This window comes from Orcinus orca, chromosome 6 (assembly GCF_937001465.1).
Source record: "Orcinus orca chromosome 6, mOrcOrc1.1, whole genome shotgun sequence".
In the NCBI taxonomy this organism is placed as follows: domain Eukaryota; kingdom Metazoa; phylum Chordata; class Mammalia; order Artiodactyla; family Delphinidae; genus Orcinus; species Orcinus orca.
In genome coordinates, this window is record NC_064564.1 from 74,601,431 (window position 1) to 74,620,889 (window position 19,459).

Consider the following 19,459-nt stretch of genomic DNA (forward strand, 5'->3'; position numbering starts at 1 on the left):
CTGTATGGAGAAATATGAGTTCAGTCATCCAGAACTTTCTTAAAAAAGTTATGCTGGTTTAGGCTCACCGTCTCAAAGCAAGCAAAGTATAGCAAAGATGCAGCCCTAAGAAACTGCACTATGTTGTTCTTAAAAAAAATTTCCCCCCATTTCTCTATGGAAGGCAGTATAATGTTAACTGTCTCTATTGTCCTGTATCATTAAAGCCCAGACTTTCTATCAAGAATTGGCTGGTGAGGAAATTAGAAACAGAGGTGGAATTAAAGTCATCTCCCTCAGAGGTCATTCAGTTGGCATTTACTGAGGATTGCAGGGTAAGTACAAAGTACCTTGTGACAGCATAGCAAAAAACAGCAAAAATGTGTTCCCCTGGGAGAGAAAAATGACATTTTTTTAGAACAACAAACATAGAGTGATTTTCAGTTTCTCCAAATACTTTCCCCTCTGGTAACTGTCCCAATACTATTCTATAAAATTACTTTCACTGTTGAAATTATGAAGATGTGACTAAACAGAAATAAACAGGCATTTAATTTTTTACTAATTCCTTTAGAATAATTATGAATTTATTTATGAAAAGTTCAGCTGTTTTTTTAATTATAGAAATGCATCCCTTCAAATTTATTGAAATGATTATCTAGAATTGTTCTGTTTTTCACTTAACCTTGATATCTGCTGAATTCAGAAGTAGGTGAGGATTTATTTGCCACAGTTATAACAAAATCTGTTCAGTCTCCTCAGGTTCTTAGATGCAGAAAGAGAATAGAAGTTCAAAGCTGCTTAATCAGCCTGATTCCCTGACACTCCAACTAGAATCCCTCCTCACACCTGGCAGGAAACACTGCTGTTGCCCTCTTGGACATGAATTAAGACTTGTGGATTCTTGAAATGATTTATTCATTCACCCTCTTCCTTCAGTCACTGAAATACGTGAGAAATTGAACATGAAACCTGGTTAAACTCTTGGATTATACTAATTCTCTCTAGGTTGCCAGTAAATCATTTCCCCTTTCACTAATTAGGGGTAGCAAGAAAAGTATTATGGATGTCAGGAGCCCCAGATAGCATGTCTTTAATAACGAGGGATCCTATCCTAAACCAAGCTCAAAAAGAATTCTAAGCAAAGCCTAAGGAAATGGTGCTGATGGCAGGACTGATCAGATTTGGATCAACCCCATTCTCTTATGAGCATACAAGTCCACCACATTTCCTAGTCCTCCCACATCTAGCAGGGGTGATGTGACCAGTGCTCACCAAGACATCAAGAGCAGAAGTGAAGTGTTACTTCTAGGTCTAAAGAGGATCTACCCAAAACATACTGTGTTTGACTAATGAGCTAAGGTTTTTTTTTTTTTTTTTTACATTTTTAAAGGGTTGAAAAAAAATTATATATGTATATACAAGTATATATACAGGTGCATTACCTTTGGATAATACCTTAGCAGTGTCTGAACTTTAAAACCGACCACACCTTTTGACCCAGCAATGGTGGAGCAAGGTGTTGTATGTTTTAGGTTTACTTGCATGTGTGCTCAAAGACACAAAAATGAGTTTATTGCAGCATAGCAAAGGTCTGGAAATAGAGTCAAGTTTAATAAAATGAACAACTGTAGTTCATGTTTTAAAAAATGGAAGTTACCTTAGGCATTTAGAGATATTGTTCCAACATTCAATGATTATGGTTCTTAGAAATATTTATAAAAGAAATGTAACATCAGACATCTCTAGTCTTTAAGAATCAAGGGTACCAACAGTTAAGCAATATAAGACAAAGATTTTACACATAAAACTTTGTTTTTGTTTCATTTTGTCTATTAGAGGTGGTGGCATAGTCATATGCTTAGAGTCTCAAGCTTAAAGAGAATGAAGCAACTTAAGAATGAAAGATTTGGTATGATTAGATATTATTTATCTTAATTTTTTAAAAACCCTTTAAATTATAAAAATAATGTATTCTTATTTTTGTAAATATTAAATACATACCACAATATTAAGAAGAAAACAGAAACAACCACTACTTACATGCTTATAATTGATGATTTTCCTAGCAGTCATCTTTTTCTATTTTATACACACATGTATTTCCAACTTTACATTGCATTGTCATAAACTTTTTTCAATATCACTAAAAGTTTTACAAAAGAATGATTTTTTAAAAGCTGCCTATCATTCCATATGTACTTCAATACCAAGATGTATTATATATTTAGATATTTGTGTTAGACACTTGTGTTAGACACATGAATTGCTGCTATGATGGCAAAATGAGCACCTCTGAGTATAAAGTCATGTCCCCATCTCTGAAAGTTTGGTTACAAACATGTGGTAAATTCATAAAAGTTTGGCTCATAGAGTATGAATAATATTCCTTAAAAGAACTACCAGATTTCCATAAAGGTAGAATTTTCTACTTATAGTCCCACTAAAAAAAAGATCACAGTCCTCAGAGTAGACATTATAGTTGGTGGTGTCGCTTAAGATAATGGGAGGTGGAGAGATGGATGTGGGTTGAAATTTGGTTTAAGCCTGATAGTTTAGGATGGGAAAAGATATTTGGACAGATTTGAGTCATAATCAGACTTCAGTCACTACTTGTGTGACCCAGGACAAGGAAATTAACATTATTCACTCTTACTTTGTTTACCCAAACAATGATACTAGTAATAATTACCTAAAAATGTGGTCTGAGAAATAAGTAACAAATATAACATCATTAAGTTTCTGGACCATGCTTCGTATTTAGTAAACAACAACTTTTGTTATTATTATAGGTAGGTAAGCAGAAAAATTTACGAGTGAATTTATTACAATGTCATGTATCTATTAACTACATTTTTAAATTAATACAGTTTATTCATTTATGTACCTGTTACCAGAATTTGCAATTTTAGATTAGGCATATACTATCGTGATCATGGTTCTTCTTACTACTCAGATGTTAGTGGAATATAGCTTCCCACTGAAAAATACCAAGTAAGAACAAATGTGAAATACCTGGGATAAAGTCAGATTCAATTAATGTGAGATCTGAAAGTGAACATGATCTCTATTACAAAATTTCACACCTGTATACGGTAGCCCTGCAAGATTCACAAGGGACTTTATTTCCATCACAACACTGAGTGGTAAATGAAAGTCGTGGTAGATGGAGCTACTTTTTCACATTTTACAGATGAGGCAAATCAGGTATCAGTAGATGAGTGATTTACACATGGTCATAAAATGACATGTTCAATAAAATCTAAAGTTCTGGAGTTTCCTTCCACAACACCACACTATATAATGTGTGTGCCTCCATTTTTTTCAGTAATCATGGAATTGAACTGGATGTCAGTTGGAATGTTCAAAAAAATCCAGGTAAGCCGCCTTTTTTTTTTTTTTTAACATCTTTATTGGGGTATGATTGCTTTACAATGCTGTGTTAGTTTCTGCTTTATAACGAAGTGAATCAGTTATACATATACATACGTTCCCATATCTCTTCCCTCTTGCGTCTCCCTCCCTCCCACCCTCCGTATCCCACCCCTCCAGGCGGTCACAAAGCGCCGAGCTGATCTCCCTGTGCTATGCGCCTGCTTCCCACTAGCTGTCTACCTTAACGTTTAGTAGTGTATATATGTCCATGCCTCTCTCTTGCTTTGTCACAGCTCACCCTTCCCCCTCCCCATATCCTCAAGTGCGTTCTCCAGTAGGTCTGTGTCTTTATTCCTGTCTTCAGGTAAGCCTTCTTTTTAATGTATATGTCTAATACAAGTAATATATGAATATGGCAAACAAAACTAAAAAGAGGCAGACAGAATTGAAATAAAAGATCTCAACTCACCTATAACTAATGTTCCCTATATCTGCTTCCTAAAGGCAACTGAATAGTTTCTTATGTATCTGTTTAAATACTTCTAATTCATATGGCAGACTGTATATAAACACTTACATTATACATTCAACTCTGCTCCTTTGGTTTATTTTAGTTAATATATGTTTTATTAAAAGAAAATGTAGCACATTATGTTTTCATATTGTATAGTATTTTATGTATGAATGTAACAGTTCATTTACGCAGTCTACTGTGGATGGATATTTAGGTTATTTCCAGGTTTTTTTCCACCAAGTTCTTTTTACTGTGTGCTACTGAATAAAGGAAATTTTATAGAGAAACACTTCTTAATGAAGTATAAAATTATCTATGTATGTAATTTTGGGTATGTGTAAGAGAAAGGGAAAAAAGGAAAGCTAGAATTTTGTAGAAAACGCAGGGTTTTAGCCAATATAGTTTTGTTCGTAAACCTATATTTTGATCTTTCAGTACTTGTGCAATACAATAAGCAGAGAAAATTTCCAGTGCACTGACGCCTGTAATTCTCACAGGTTTTTCACTCCATCAATTGTTAGAGGAGGAATTATTTCTAGAGTTGAGAAGAGAAACCTAAAGGCAAGGCTGTTGGCTGTTATAGCAACATCTATGATATCAAAAATAAACCTGGAAATGGAAACTGTGATGGAGACTGTGTCAGGAAAAGGAAAGGTCAGGGTGAACATCCTCCCAGAGTTGCTGCTCAGCAATGTTAATATGTACAGATTTGGATGGTCTAGATGGATGCATCTGAAAAAAAATAGTGTTAATATAGAAAACACTGTGACGGGAGTAAAGCAGCAATGCTTGGATCACTGAATGAAGCAAAATAAAGTGTTGTTCAGTGAGAGGAGAAAGGTCTCCTCTAATGCATCCAAGAGCTCCTATTTTTACAGTCCCTTGTGTGGAAGCAAAAGCATTAGAGGACTAAAAACCTTGCCGAGCTTACCTGCAATTTGACAACACCAGGCTGTTTGTGGAGCTGCACTGTGATGGGTTTTTACCTTCTGTGTGAGGTTCATGATGGTGTGTTTAAAAGAATTGTTTTAGCATTAGTTTGTCAGTTCAGGTAACCCAAGGGTCTTCTATTCAAGGCCAAAAGTCCTAGAAACTCACCACCCCTTTCTGGGCCATCAAATACCCACCCAACAACATTAATGTCCTTAAAAACAGCAAAATTTTCCTTTCCATTTCTTTTTCTTTTTTGAAACGCCATGGCTCTGATTTATGAATATTAGGCATATTTTCTTGCCAGGTATCACTCAGGGACTAGGGACATCACATATCAGCATTAAAAAAATATTCTAAGCTTTAGTGATTCAGATGTAATCAAGAATAACTTGACAAGGACCAGAAAATTCAAAATAAAGCTATTTTGTATCTTGGCCTGTCACTTACTTTGTACTGTGAACCACTGTAACTCATGAGTTTTTTCAAAGAAAAACTATTGTCGATTATTAAATTCTCATTGAGTAACTTTAGGTTGAGTTGTTTTATAAGTTAGAAAATTTTTGTTGTTTTAAATTCCAATGTTTGTTTAAACCAGAAACATTTCCCATTTTGATTTACTTATGTCTACTTAAGTCTTTCTGTAAATAAAACTTTAAAAATAATAAATAAAGTATTTCTCTTAATTTATATTCATTCTATTAGAAACCTTGCTATGACTGTACTGCCTTTGAAATTCCAAGAGCTGCCCAGTCCGTATTTTAGGACTGGCCATGATCCATTCCCACTCAGCATGTGTTATAAAAAGAAAAAAAATATGTCAGAACTGTTTAAAAATATAGAACCCAACAGATTCAGGTGTGATCTACCTGTTGCCAAAAACTTTTCTTTAAAATGAAAAAAAAAAAAAGTCAAGCCTATTTTAAAATAAAAATCTGTTAAGCAAGGATTTACTACTGTAGGAATTATTTTTCTTATTACTGCTGGTTGTGGTGATGACAAATAGATGGTGTTCTAATGAAGTCGAGATTAAAGCTGTGGTCAAAGTTGAGAAAGAACGAAACCATCTATATATTTCTCCATTTTGCAAACACTAGGAAAAGACAAAAGGGCCCATCCTGAAGGCAGAAGACTTGTGGCGGGGAGTAGCATCTGATACCCTTTAGCCCCTTGAGGGACCAGGCTAAGCCTCCTGTCAAAGAACTCCCCTGGAAAGGGCTTGAAACTCTCAAAATTAGTTCTCTTCTGCCTTGCTTCAGGGCCTTGTGCTTCTCCCTGTTTCCTGGGCTCTTCATTGATGATTCTTCCCCGTCTGCAGTGCAGTCTCACCTCCCAAGTGGGTCATTTGTATGGATTGACTATCCTACTAACTTTTGAACTGTGTCCTTATTTCTTTGCTATTTTTACCCACTCTTGGTAAAGAGACAACTGCGGTAGACCACCTAAAAATGGCATTTCTTTCCCAATCCTTGGAATCTCTTACCCTTATACATTGTCCTAGAAGGTATCATTCACCTAGGGGAAGCTAACACTTAACACTTTCTTTTCCACTCACTTTTTTCTAGTGTAGCACTTTGAAGGTGGTCAGAAATTGACTTTCAAAACCATGCTTTATTCTGTTAACACATACAGGTTAAAGGCAACTATGTTTTTTCTTTTATCTTTTTAGAAAAATTGTTGGCATGACAATGTGCTACATTAATGTAATTACTTCAACTTACAGTTTATCAAATCAGCAAAAGCAATCTTTAAATCAGTGTCATTTTTAAGCCTTAAAATAAGACATTCTCTGAATTTGGACAGCTTATTTCTGGCAGTTTGCAGATGGACAGCCTCATGGCATTGCTGAATGTATGCATTAGAACATAATTAGCTACATATAAAGATAGGTTCAGCTCTTTCTAAATGGGTTAATCAGTTCTCACTGAATTCAGAAAATATAAGGGAAACTCAATGCTCAATGTTTTTAGATTAGTTGGCTAAGACTTCAGATAAGCTGGATATAAATAAATATGTACCCCAATGGGAACTACTTCTGTCAATGTTCAGCCTTTCTATCAAGTTATCAAAGCATAATAATTACCTAGTCACATTCTAAGAGACTTCTTTGTTCTGATTTGTTTTTATTTACAATCAAGAATGTGTAATAGATGTCTCAGACTTAAAATGCGCCAAACGGAACTCTTGATTACTTCTTACCTCACCCTTCCATGTGGCTATCCACCATTTCCCAGTCTTCTCAATCTTGGCAAAAGACATCACTATTGACCCAGATTTCTAACAGAAGTCCTGGGAGGTATTCTTGATGACTTTCTTTCCTTCAACCCCCAATCCAATCAATTAGAAGTACTACTGACTCTCCTTCTTCTAAATATATCAAATCCTTTCAGTTCTCAATCTTCACTGCCACTTTTTAGTATCAACCACCATCATCTCTCTTCTGCCTCACTACAGAAACCTCCTAACTGGTCTACTGCTTTCACCTATGCCCCTCTGCTAAATTTCCTAAATGTAAGTGAGAGCTTCACATGCCTCTTATTTTTTCTTTTAAATGTCATTATTGAAAAATGTCAAATATATTCAAAAGTAGAGAGCATAGTACAATGAATCCAGATTCAATAATCCATTATCATCAATTATCACTTTTTTTTTTTTGCAGTACGCGGGCCTCTCACTGTTGTGGTCTCTCCCACTGCGGAGCACAGGCTCAGCGGCCATGGCTCACGGGCCCAGCCGCTCCGCGGCATGTGGGATCCTCCCGGACCAGGGCACGAACCCGTGTCCCCTGCATCGGCAGGCGGACTCTCAACCACTGCGCCAACAGGGAAGCCCAATTATCACTTGTTTTAACTATATTTTCATTTGATCTGTAGTGTCCCTCACTCTAAACTTTTGTGATTGCATGTCCTCTATAATGGCATCTTTTACCATTTTTCTTTGACTCATATGTTTTCTGAAACCTGGTAGTTAGATTAGGGACTAGAAGGATTTCTGGTTCATGTTGTGGCAAGAATAGTTCATGGATGATATTTGTATTTCCTAGTACAACACATCAAAAGTCATACTCTGTCACTGTTTTTGAGATGTTAAAAGTGATCAGTAGGTTAAGGTTTTGTCAGCCTGGTACATTCATAATAATGGTCTCCACCTATGATTCAATTAGTAGTTTTAGCTATTGCTGATGATTGTAAACTAAATCTACTATTTATTAAGGGTTGCAAAATGGTTATATGCTAATTTTACACTATTTTTTCATTTATTTGCTGGGATACATCTATAAATACTAATTTTCTCTCATTATCTAAGCTGTTAATGTGGAGGTGAATTTGTACAGGAAATACAGGATAACTGGGAAATCTTTTCCTTTATTTACAGATTTTTAGAAGAATGGCTTTGTTTTCTAGCATCCTACAAGGTGACTGATACATTTTTTTTCTTACTGGGTATTATTATGAAATCATAGATTTTAACATTTATTTTATTTTAATTACTTATTATTGCTGTTGTTTAAGTTGTCTTTTGGCCAGTTGAACCACTTCAGATTGAATCCAGAGTTTTGATGACATGACCTAAATGCTTCCACCCTTTCTGGTATGATAAAGTCTTCTATGCTTTCCTTGTACATTTCTTGCCCCACACCTGGAAGCATCCAATTTTTCAAAAACTTTGGTTCCTTTAGGAGAAATGATATTTAAAGAATCTAATTTAAGCGCTAGTGATGCTCATGGCTACTGTGTTGATCATTGTTTCTAGACTTTCTCATTGGACAGATCTTAGAAAAAGTTGAAGGTAAAATACACCATGAGCTCATATTCAAATCTCCAACTCCAATATTAATTTGACTTTATTAGTCTTACGTTTGCATATCTTTTCTCTTATAGTGAATGTCTTGGATCCTAACAACAGTAGCACAAGCATTTTTGCTCATCCTAATATGTGTGTTTAAATGATTTGTTTGTCAAATATAGAGAGACACAAATAGTTATAGAATAACAATATAATTACTAAAAATGGTTTAAGATCTTTGAGTGTTTTTCTCCTTAGGCTATATCCCACTGGAGACGTATAAGACGTATAATACAAATTACTGTGTTTTAAAATCACTTGATATAATTGCTTCTCAGACTTTTGGCTAAGATCAGTCTTAAAATTACTTGATATAATGCCCATTTGTGCGGTGCAGCCCCCGATATGCAGTTCTTTTCATTTGTTTTATTTTGCTTTAAATTCTTAAGGATTTCTTCCTGTTTACATCTGTTATGTTGTATTACTATAAAAACATTTACACAATTCCAAAATCAAAACTACAGAATAGAGAGAAGTCTCACTTCCAATCTAATCCACTTCACCCTAGTCTCCTCCTCCGCTTCTATGTAACCTATTTTTTAAAACTAGTTTTGGTTTATCTTCCTTTTTCATTATAGGCATACTTGTGTACATGCCTGTATATTCATGTTTTCCCCCTTCTTGAAGATGAATGATAGTGTATTGTATATACCTGTCTTCACCTTACTTTTTTTACTTCATGGTGTATGCTAGATACATAGCCATTAGAGAGATGTTTCTTATTCCTGTTTAGAGGTACATTTTGTGGATATACCATAATTTATTCAACCAGTCATCTATTTGGGGACATTTGGACTACTTCCAGTCTTTTACTTTATAAATATTGCCTATCACTTAAAACCCTTTAATGGCTTCCTGTTGCTTTTAGATAAAAATCCAAACTACTTTCCATAGCCTACAAGGCCCTGCATATTGGGTATCTATCTTAATTCTCCAACCTCAATTCATGCCATTCTCCCCCTGCCTAGTTATATTCCAACGTCACAGGACTTCTACTCCCACCTAAGAATGCTTTCTTGGTGTGTATCTTCATGGCTGACATGTTTTCTCTTTCATATTAGGGAAGTTCAAATGCTACTGGCCCAGAAATATCTCCCTGAACAGTCCTACCTATGATGACAGTATAGTTACTCACCAGCTAATCACTTTATTTTCTTCACAACATGTAACACAATCTATAATGGTATATGATATATCATCTTACGTTATTATTAAACATCATCATAGTGGGTTACATTATTTGTTCATCTGTTGCTTGTTCACCCCACCTAAATGTTCTTCTGACCATTGAATCTTTCACATCTTGTATAGTGTCTGACACATAGTATGGTCTCAAAAAAGCATCTGTTGAACGAATAACTGAGGGAATCAATAGCAAACAAAATATGCTACTGTGAAAAAATATCTAAAAGGCTTAGCAGCATAAAAATCCAGCTAAGTACTAACTTGACTCTTTTAGTACATTACCATAACATACCCCAAACTGTATGTTTCGCAAATGCCAAATGTCATGAGATTAATGTGCTTTTGACTTCACTTGAGCATTATCTCTCCAGGATGTAGTATCTAATTTTTTATGACTTTATGACTTTAGGAACCAAGGCAGTAACATTTATCTGTGATGTGTAATTGCATTAAACTGTGAGGGCTTTACACTAATTTTGAGATTCTAATTAAAGGTTTTTCCATAATCAGGCTTGTGTCCACGAGTGAGAGAAGGTGTGAGACATATGGCTGTCCTAACAGGAGAGGTACTATTATTTCCATTTTAGAGATGAGAAAACTGGGCCTCAGAAATATCAAGTGGCCTGACAAACAGCACTTATTGAGTATCTTTGCTGGAACTCAATGTCAGGTTTCCTTAACTCCAATCTCATTCTTTGTGTCTGGATACACTGAATATGGAGACGTAACAAAGTAGAGTTTTCATGACTTCTAACCATTTATAAATGTATAGTTTAATAAGAAATGCTAAAAACTTTTATAAAAACTTATATTTGTATAGAAAAAAAATCTGTCTATTTTGGTGTATTTTTATTTACTTCCATTTCCTAAGCTAGGAATTTTCTCAGACTCCATGATTCAAACACCTGTGATTTAACCATGTGATAAATTTTTGACAGTCTCTACAGTGTTAAAAGTATTCACAAATACTTATAAGTTTTTGACCTAAAGTCTCATAACTAAGTTAACTAGTTTTGAAATGCTCTCTTTTTTCTGTTACAAAACAGCCTATTCAGCATTACGCCATTCTTACACTCACTACATCTGTCAGTTTTCTTCCACAGTTTCATGTCAGACTGCCCATTTCACTCTGCAGCCTCTATTAGACTGCCCCCTGCATTGCATAGAAATGGCCTAAAATTCTAAACTGACAGAACCTTTAAATGGCCAGGTATGTATATTTTTTCCTCATTGTAGCCACAGCAAAAATATCCGAAGCATAAAACTTATTTTAACAGAAAACTATGAAATTTATATCAAATTGTTTTTGTCACAATGCTCTGGAATTCTGTATAAGAACAAGTATGTATCTACCATTATTTATTAGTTTCATAACAGCATTTGTTCTTTGCCTGGTTAGGACTTTGGGTAGAAGCAAAATGTTGAAAACTATGGTCCTTATTTTACATTATTTCCCAAACTTCTCTAATTTTCAGAACCACCTGGAACATATAAGCACACAGATGCCCAAACTTCATGCTTCGTGCTTGGAGGAGCTGGTTGAACAGGGTTGGATTGCAGCCTAGGAATTTGCATTTTTTAAAAAAGAGCATCTGATTGTGATCCTAGGCCTAATCTGGGATTATCACAGGTCTAAATGCTCTACAATTTACATTCAGAATTACTTGAAGGCAAGAAATATATCTGTGTCAACAAAGAATGTTCTGAAACTTAAATGTGCATATGAATCATCTAGGTGCTAAAATATAGATTTGGTAGATCTTGGTCAGGGCCTGAGATTCTGCATTTCAGAACAGCTCCCAGATGATGCCAGTGCTGGTGGTTCTTGGAGCACACATCAGGTAGCTCTCAAACCCATGTGATTTTTAGACTCACCTGAGGATTAAAACAAATACCTATACCTGAGCCTCACCCCAGCTCAATGAAATCAGAATCTCCAAAAAGGAAAGGTAAGGAAATACATGTATTTTCAAAAATCCACAGGTAATTCTAACATGTAGCCAGGGTTCAAAACCACTATCTTAGTGGGAAGCAGCAGCATAGCACGGGGAGATCAGCTCGGTGCTTTGTGACCACCTAGAGGGGTGGGATAGGGAGGGTGGGAGGGAGACGCAAGAGGGAGGACATATGGGGATATATGTATACGTATAGCTGATTCACTTTGTCATACAGCAGAAACTAACACAGCATTGTAAAGCAATTATACTCTAATAAAGATGTTTAAAAAAAAACTCACTATCTTTAATGAAAATGCAAGTGAAAAAGAGAATCAAAATTTCTTTTTGTAATTGTTAAACTTACAGAACTCATGCTACCTTAAACCCTAATGGTGAGCAAAGAAAGCATAAGCTGCCTAAGTAGGTATTCTCTATATCAAGGAAGAATGTCTGCTGGTTCTTCTCTACCTAAAATTCAGATTCCAGTACTAAGGCATCTGTCTTACTATTATTATTTTTAATAACAAACTACAAACAGTAAACTATGGTTATTACCACAGTTCCTCTTTTACAAGTTGTTGCTAGGTGAGTAATGGGGCGGACATCTAGGAGAAAGAGACTCTATTTATTGTCTGACTACAATATTCAGGGTGCAGGTGAATTACAAAGACTAGAGTTGCTATCCATGGTCCTGGTACTTGACTCATTTATTTTTCTCAAATTTAGGTGTTAGAAGTTGTCAAAGTTTTCCTTACCTTATTGCATCTTTTCCCTTCACACCCCTCCCCATCTACATAGGAAGTAATAGACGATTATACTGTGGATATTTTTGAAAGTACCAAGAGGGAGAGAGAGAGTGAGAAAAATCAAGGCATCGTAAAAGGTTATTTAGAATGAAAACAAAATGGTGCTATCATTTCTCCTTGTCAGCAGAACATATTCTCTTGAAATTTTAGTGACACAGTATTTTATTTTTCCTAAGATCATTCATAAAACAATTAGCTGATATATCTGCAGCTGCTACTATTTGCCATTTGTATCCAAAAAATTGCAATTTTTCCTTTATTTCTGTTTATAAAAATAAGTTTATAAAAAGCAATTCTGAATTCTGTTTCTTTCTATGAGAGTAACTTGGTCCTGGACGTGCCCTCCTATCACAAACAACCAACTAGAAAACTACATAAAATATAGGAAAGGTCTGTTTTCAGATACTGGCAATAGGCAGCCTAGGGCTGCTATCCTTGAGAAGAGGAAATGAACAAGACGGGCACTACGATTTCCCTGGCTTTCTGCCTGGAGGCATATTCTAGATCATGACCCAAGATGGGACTCTCACGTAGAGCACATCGGTCTTGCTGAAATGAGATGACGGAAGTCAGAGCTTAGGGAAGCTAAGGTGGCTGGAATTTGTGGGACAGAGTATGAAAAGAGAAGAGAGATACACAGGAAGTAGCTTCAGCAATCAGCATAGGAGTCAAGTTGAGTCTGTTGCTGAATATTAATCTGAACATGCATAGAATAAAATTCCATCAGGCTGGTAAAGAATCACCAAATATGCATAAGCTGAACAGTTACCAGAGCCTACACAGGACTGAGGGATATATTAATATAAGTTACAACAAGGCAGGTGGGAGACATCTTGCTGAATATTCAGGGCCTTCAAGATAGCTTCCTGAAGAGTAATACTTTAGCAGTAGGACGACAGTAGCCCTAGAGTAAAGCTATACCAAGGCAACCACCACAAAGTAAAAAGTCGGCCTCAAAAATATTAGGCCGATCCAAATTACTTAACTGTCTGCCAAATAAATGTCAATATTCTCAGAAAGAAAGCAACACATGCCAGACATGCAATAATATAATATTACAATGTCTGCAATCCAATGAAATAATAAGGATGCAAAGAGGCAAGAAGAACGTGCCCCATTATCAGGATAAAAATCAAACAATAAAAACAGACATAAATGATGGGGATGATAAAATTAGCAGCAACAATTTTAAACTACCTATTATAAACATGTTCAAGGATTAAATACTATAAATATAATATGGAGAGAAGTGGAAGATATAAAAAAGAATAAAATGGAAATTCTGAGGCTGAAAATAGAATATCTTTTTTTTTTTTTTTTTTCAGATTTTTGGGCCATTAAATAACAGCTGTAGTTCACATACTTTTTTTCAGTCTCCTCCTTGACCTACCCCTCCCCGGAGACTCTAATTACATGTACATTAGGCTATTTGAAATTATCCCACAGCTCACGGATACCCTGTTTATTCTTTTTTCCATCATTTTTCTTCTGCTTTTCATTTTGGATAGTTTCCAATGCTATGTAAATTCACTTTTTTTCCCCTGCAGTGTGTAATCTGCTGTTCTTCTCTTCCAGTGTACTTTACATTTCGGACCTTGTAGTTATATTTTTCATGTATCTATCTAACATTTCAGTCTGTCCCTGAGTACTGCTCAGTACTTGTATTGTTTTAATAATTAAATTAGTTAATACTCCCAAAACACTTAGATCAGCAACTTCTACCTGAGTATTTGCTCTTATCACTCTCAGTTTAAAAAATAAGACTTGGTCCAAGGGACTAGAACAGCCATGCATGTGAAAGTCACAGGATAGGAAATTAAAGAGGAAACCAAAAAGGAAGAACAGCACTAGAGAGAATATAATGGGAGCTTAATGTTACTATTGCAATAAAAGTAACTTTCAAAGAAATTCCTAAAATTATTTTAAAATGAATGTAACAAATCTGCTTCTATCTGCTTTTTCTTCCTGAAGATTTGTACCAATGTTTTTGAATAACAGAGAGAACTCAATATTTCTCCTTACAATCACTTCTAGGAGAATTTATGTCCTCAAGTATGGCATGCTCTATAGGTTCTCCTCTTTGAGCCACTTATCTGGAAATACAACAAACCTGATGTTATCATTGGGTTTCACTGGATAGTTATGAGGTGAGCAGTTTATGATATGGTGAAGAAATACCTACACAATCAAAATCTCTTTCTCTCTCTCTCTTTCTACAGAGTGGTATATATGGGTAATACTTAAGAAGATTTAGCAATGAAATCATCTCCCACAAAGGAATTTTTTCCATGTATGAGTACGCTGCACAAAAGAGAACTATAAAGTCAACTGCAAAGAGAGATAATTCTCTTGTGTAGAGGGACACGGCATTTAAGTTATCTGTAAGCATCTATCAAGGAAGTGAGATTCTGTAGGCTGAACAGTGAAACTGGTACTCACTGGGGCCAGTCCATACGTTTTGAAAATCAGCTTTATGATCTGTGCAAGGCAGATTAAAAACAGTCATCTTAAAATTGAATCCAATAAATTCTATTCCAGAAATTCAAAGAGGGAATAATCTGAAATGCAGCCAATGAGGAATTATGTATAATAGCAAAATTTTCAAACAAATCGCTAAAAGGGAGAATGGCTAGGTAAATTATGGATGTTTGATCATAACATTTTTCTAAAATGTCATGTTCTAAATAATTTGTATGTAATATGATTTCTGTATTATTCATTTATATAGAATTTAAAAAAAATAAATGAATTAAAATGATTAAAGCAGATCCTCCTGGAAAAAAATATGATGGAGAATTTTCAGAATCAAACAATAAAGACAGATAAAAGTTCATAAAAATCATTTGCAAATACCGTATGCTAACACATATATATGGAATCTAAGAAAAAAAAATGTCATGAAGAACTTACGGGTAAGACGGAAATAAAGATACAGACCTACTAGAGAATGCTACTAGAGAATGGCTTGAGGATATGGGGAGGGGGAAGGGTAAGCTGGGACAAAGTGAGAGAGTGGCATGGACATATATACACTATCAAATGTAAAACAGATAGCTAGTGGGAAGCAGCCGCACAGCACAGGGAGATCTGCTCGGTGCTTTGTTACCACCTAGAGGGGTGGGATAGGGAGGGAGATGCAAGAGGGAAGAGATATGGGGACATATGTATAACTGATTCACTTTGTTATAAAGCAGAAACTAACACACCATTGTAAAGCAATTATACTCCAATAAAAAAAAATAAAAGTATATTTTCCAAAAATTAAGTTTCTAAATGCTATTTACTATCTCAGTAAGTTTTATGTACATCAGAATAATTTTAACTACAATTTTGCATTGTATCTGCTTTCTTTTTTTTTTTCCCCCGGTACGCGGGCTTCCCACTGCCGTGGCCTCTCCCGCTGCCGAGCACAAGCTCCGGACGCGCAGGCTCAGCGGCCACGGCTCACGGGCCCAGCCGCTCTGCGGCATGTGGGATCCTCCCGGACCGGGGCACGAACCCGTGTCCCCTGCATCGACAGGCGGACTCTCAACCACTGCGCCACCAGGGGAGCCCTCCGCTTTGATTCTTTTTAGAAAATCCTTTTTTGGTTCAATATTTCTTTTTCTTTTCTTTCTGTCTTCTTTCCTTCTACAGAAAGTATGCAAGTATACTGATGTTCTTATTTTATAGATAAGGAAACAGAACCAGAAAAGTTATGTAACTTGCCCAAGGTCACACATAACTAACTGGTGGAGCCAGGAATTGAATTCAGACAGTCTGGTTCTAGAATTTATGTTCATTGCTACTGTGCTTTATGATAGTTATTGCAGTTTTTATGTCTTACGTTTCATAACTTTCTGTAGAAAGTTTCTTCAGTTTATTAAGGTATTGATTTTTTTTTAAAGTTCTGCCATAATTATTTCAAAATAATATTAATATTCAACAGCCATCTAGGGGATAAGCAGACAGCCTGGCAGAAATAAAACCGGTGAATTTGGAGGTGGACTGTAGCAGCACTACAACACCTACATAAGCATTAGTTCTTTTTTTTTTTTTTTTTGGCTTTCTATTTTGTAACAAATGCTGGTGTCGTTGGTGATTGACGTACTCAGCCAAGGAAGAAAAATCTAGATTTTTGGAATCATAGTCAATTTCAAGGAAAGGCATTTTTCCCTCTTTTTTTAGTTGAGGTATACCTGACATACAACATTATTATTAGCTTCAGGTGTACAACATGTACAACAATGATTCAATATTTGTATATATTGTTAAATAATCACTACAATAAGTCTAGTCAACATCTGTCACCATACAGTTTTTTTTTCTTTTCACTTTTAAGGTATACTCTCTTAGCAACTTTCAAATATACAACACAGCATTATTACCTATAGTCGCCATGCTGTATGTTACATGTTCATGACTTATTTTATAACTAGAAATTTGTACCTTTTGACCCCCTTCACCCATTTGTCCCACCCTCCAACCCACCAACATTTAAAATTTTATCTTGAGATTTTTTTTTTTTTCCTTAGGAGCAGTTACTTGTCTAACTTTAAAGCTAACCGGTTTTCTATTCTTTTTATTTTAAGACCCCTATTGTATTACAATTATTATCAATGCTACTACTAAATGAGTGTACTGTCTAATTAACATAACATATTCTCTGTTATGGGGTACATCCAATTTCCTTAAACCCTTGATTTATAGAAGCTGCTTTATATGGGGTTATTTTTGTTCTTTAAAATGAAAAACTAATCCTGGGTGGCAAGAAGAATCATTTATTTTGTAGAATTTTGAGGATTATCATCCAGTGGCAATAATAATGTATCCTCATTACTTATTGTGTTTGAACTCATAGAATAGATCTTAACACTGCTGCTTTTGAAATTTATGTCAATTTCCTCTACATTAGGTGCTTTATTGTGATTTCAGAACACCAAATATACATGTAAGGTTTTCCTCATCTCTATAGTTATTCGTGAAAATGGTCTTTCTTTAATAAAGGTAGTGGTGGACAGAGTGTCTATCAGGCTTTTCATATTGATTTATAAGCATTATTCCATTAATCCTCCAGGCTGACCAATAGAGTAGGTGAAATGAACTAGCTCCTTGGGGCAAGTGAGACAGAACCATGTTAAAGGTAGCTGCTTCATGTTTTGTCAGTGGGTGGCAAGAACCAGTAGAGAGATTTAAGTGCCTTAAAATATTCCTGAAATGACAGTATTAGAGTACTTGGCAAATAAAATTTGAAGGTAAGGTGAAGTAATAATAGAGTAATGCTCTTATGACTTGTACCATCCTCTGTCCATTAAATTATTATCTACATGGAGCCTCTCCTACTCTACCCATTTCAGTGACGATCAAGGCATGGCTGTCATATAAACAATTATGCAAAACTTTGGAACAAAGCTCATGGGTCATACCCAGTTTTTACTTGATACATTTAAAAATGTACTTTGACATTGGTTATTTTCTGCTTTTATCACTAAGGATCAAACTCAATTATTTAAACTCACATTTTAGAATTTGGAAGCAAGAGTGGGCATACAGAATATGTGCTAGGGTGTAATGCCCAAAATAACAAATTTGATGCTAATTCTTTTTTATCTGAGTTATATATAATAATGCTAACCTGCTTATGGTTAATAAGTATCACTGTATGACTTATTAGAGAATAAATTTAGGTAAAATCAGTGTTACTAAGAAATAGAGAATATCTGTGACAGAAGATAAACACAACTTGTACTTATTTCTTACTGGTTGAGATCAGTCTTTTACCATGATATTTATTATTTCAAGGTATGTTAATTCAAGATATGTTGTCATATTCTTAATTACTTCCTGACTATTTTGCTAAAGCAAGTGGAATATTAATTTGGGGTCAGAGTTACAGAATAGTATTTGAATACTCTATCAGACTCTATATCTTTTCTGCAATAATTTATGGAAATTTCTCTTAGAGTAAGTTAACATTTCTAAAAACAGGGGCTGGCTTTTTTAAAAAGTTATTAAAACCTAACATTCAATCATGAAACTTTATCAAGTCTGTATTACAAGTTATAATTAATCAAAAATTTTTTATTGCCAGCTAGAAGTTGTTGCTTAAGTTTCAGTAGCAAGTGTTTTCTTTTATTAAAGGATTTTCATATTTGTTTCTCTGGAATATTTATTTTTACATGTCCATCTAATAGCAGTTCTACATCCCTCAGCTTCCCCCTTTCACATAAAGTGAATTCCTGTGTGGTTAATAATTATTAAGAGTACAGGAGTACAAGGAAGGCCATGGTTGCTTAAAGTTGGAGCTATTCCTGGCTAGCAGAGCTGTACTAACTGAATACGTCCTCCTTCCAGATCTCCAACTGTGTCTTCGCAGTTTTTAACCATGCCTTTCTATTCCACCCTTCCTCAATATTTTTTATCTTTCCACTCCCACGCCCTTTCTCATTGGCATCTTATCTATTCCCACAACTCCGACTGCCATCTGTTGATATCTTCCTAATCTGTATCTTCAATATAGACTTCTATTCTGATTTTCAGACTTGTAAATTTAATGCTCACAAGCACCTCAAATTCAATGTTCTGTTCCCAACCTACCACTTACTACTGCAACTCCCTTTTCTGATTCTACCTTTCTTGTTCTTTTGCAAGTAAGTACCATTTACCCACATGGCCTCCCAATACCCATTCTAATATCCATTATAAGACCGCTTAATTTCTCTCACTAACAATGTTTAATTAGTCATTGGTTTGATTGCTTATATATCCTAAAAATATGTGTTTCTACATTTCACATCTTCGGGTCAGACTCTTATTATTTCTTGCATGGACTAATATGGACTTTCTCAACCTCGACACTATTGACATTTTGGCCTGAATAATTCTTTGCTGTGGCAGGCTGTCCATGC

General features: G+C 35.3%; 2 long non-coding RNA genes across 3 annotated transcripts in view; one reads left to right on the plus strand and one right to left on the minus strand.

Annotated features, from left to right (window-relative positions):
• Positions 1-214: 214 nt before the first annotated feature.
• LOC125964604 (uncharacterized) overlaps positions 215-19,459 on the minus strand; it is a 138,960-nt gene continuing 119,715 nt past the window's right edge. The window contains exon 3 of the long non-coding RNA XR_007477761.1: positions 215-369. This is a non-coding gene — a long non-coding RNA (uncharacterized LOC125964604). The remainder of the gene's footprint in view (positions 370-19,459) is intronic.
• LOC117203878 (uncharacterized) lies at positions 7,451-15,530 on the plus strand. 2 transcript variants are annotated; one of them, XR_004486819.2, is made up of 5 exons: positions 7,451-8,213; positions 8,326-8,389; positions 10,340-10,395; positions 10,920-11,039; positions 14,792-15,530. It is a non-coding gene; the product is annotated as an uncharacterized LOC117203878 (long non-coding RNA). The 2 variants fall into 2 exon arrangements; XR_004486820.2 differs by lacking the exon at positions 14,792-15,530 and adding an exon at positions 11,305-12,009.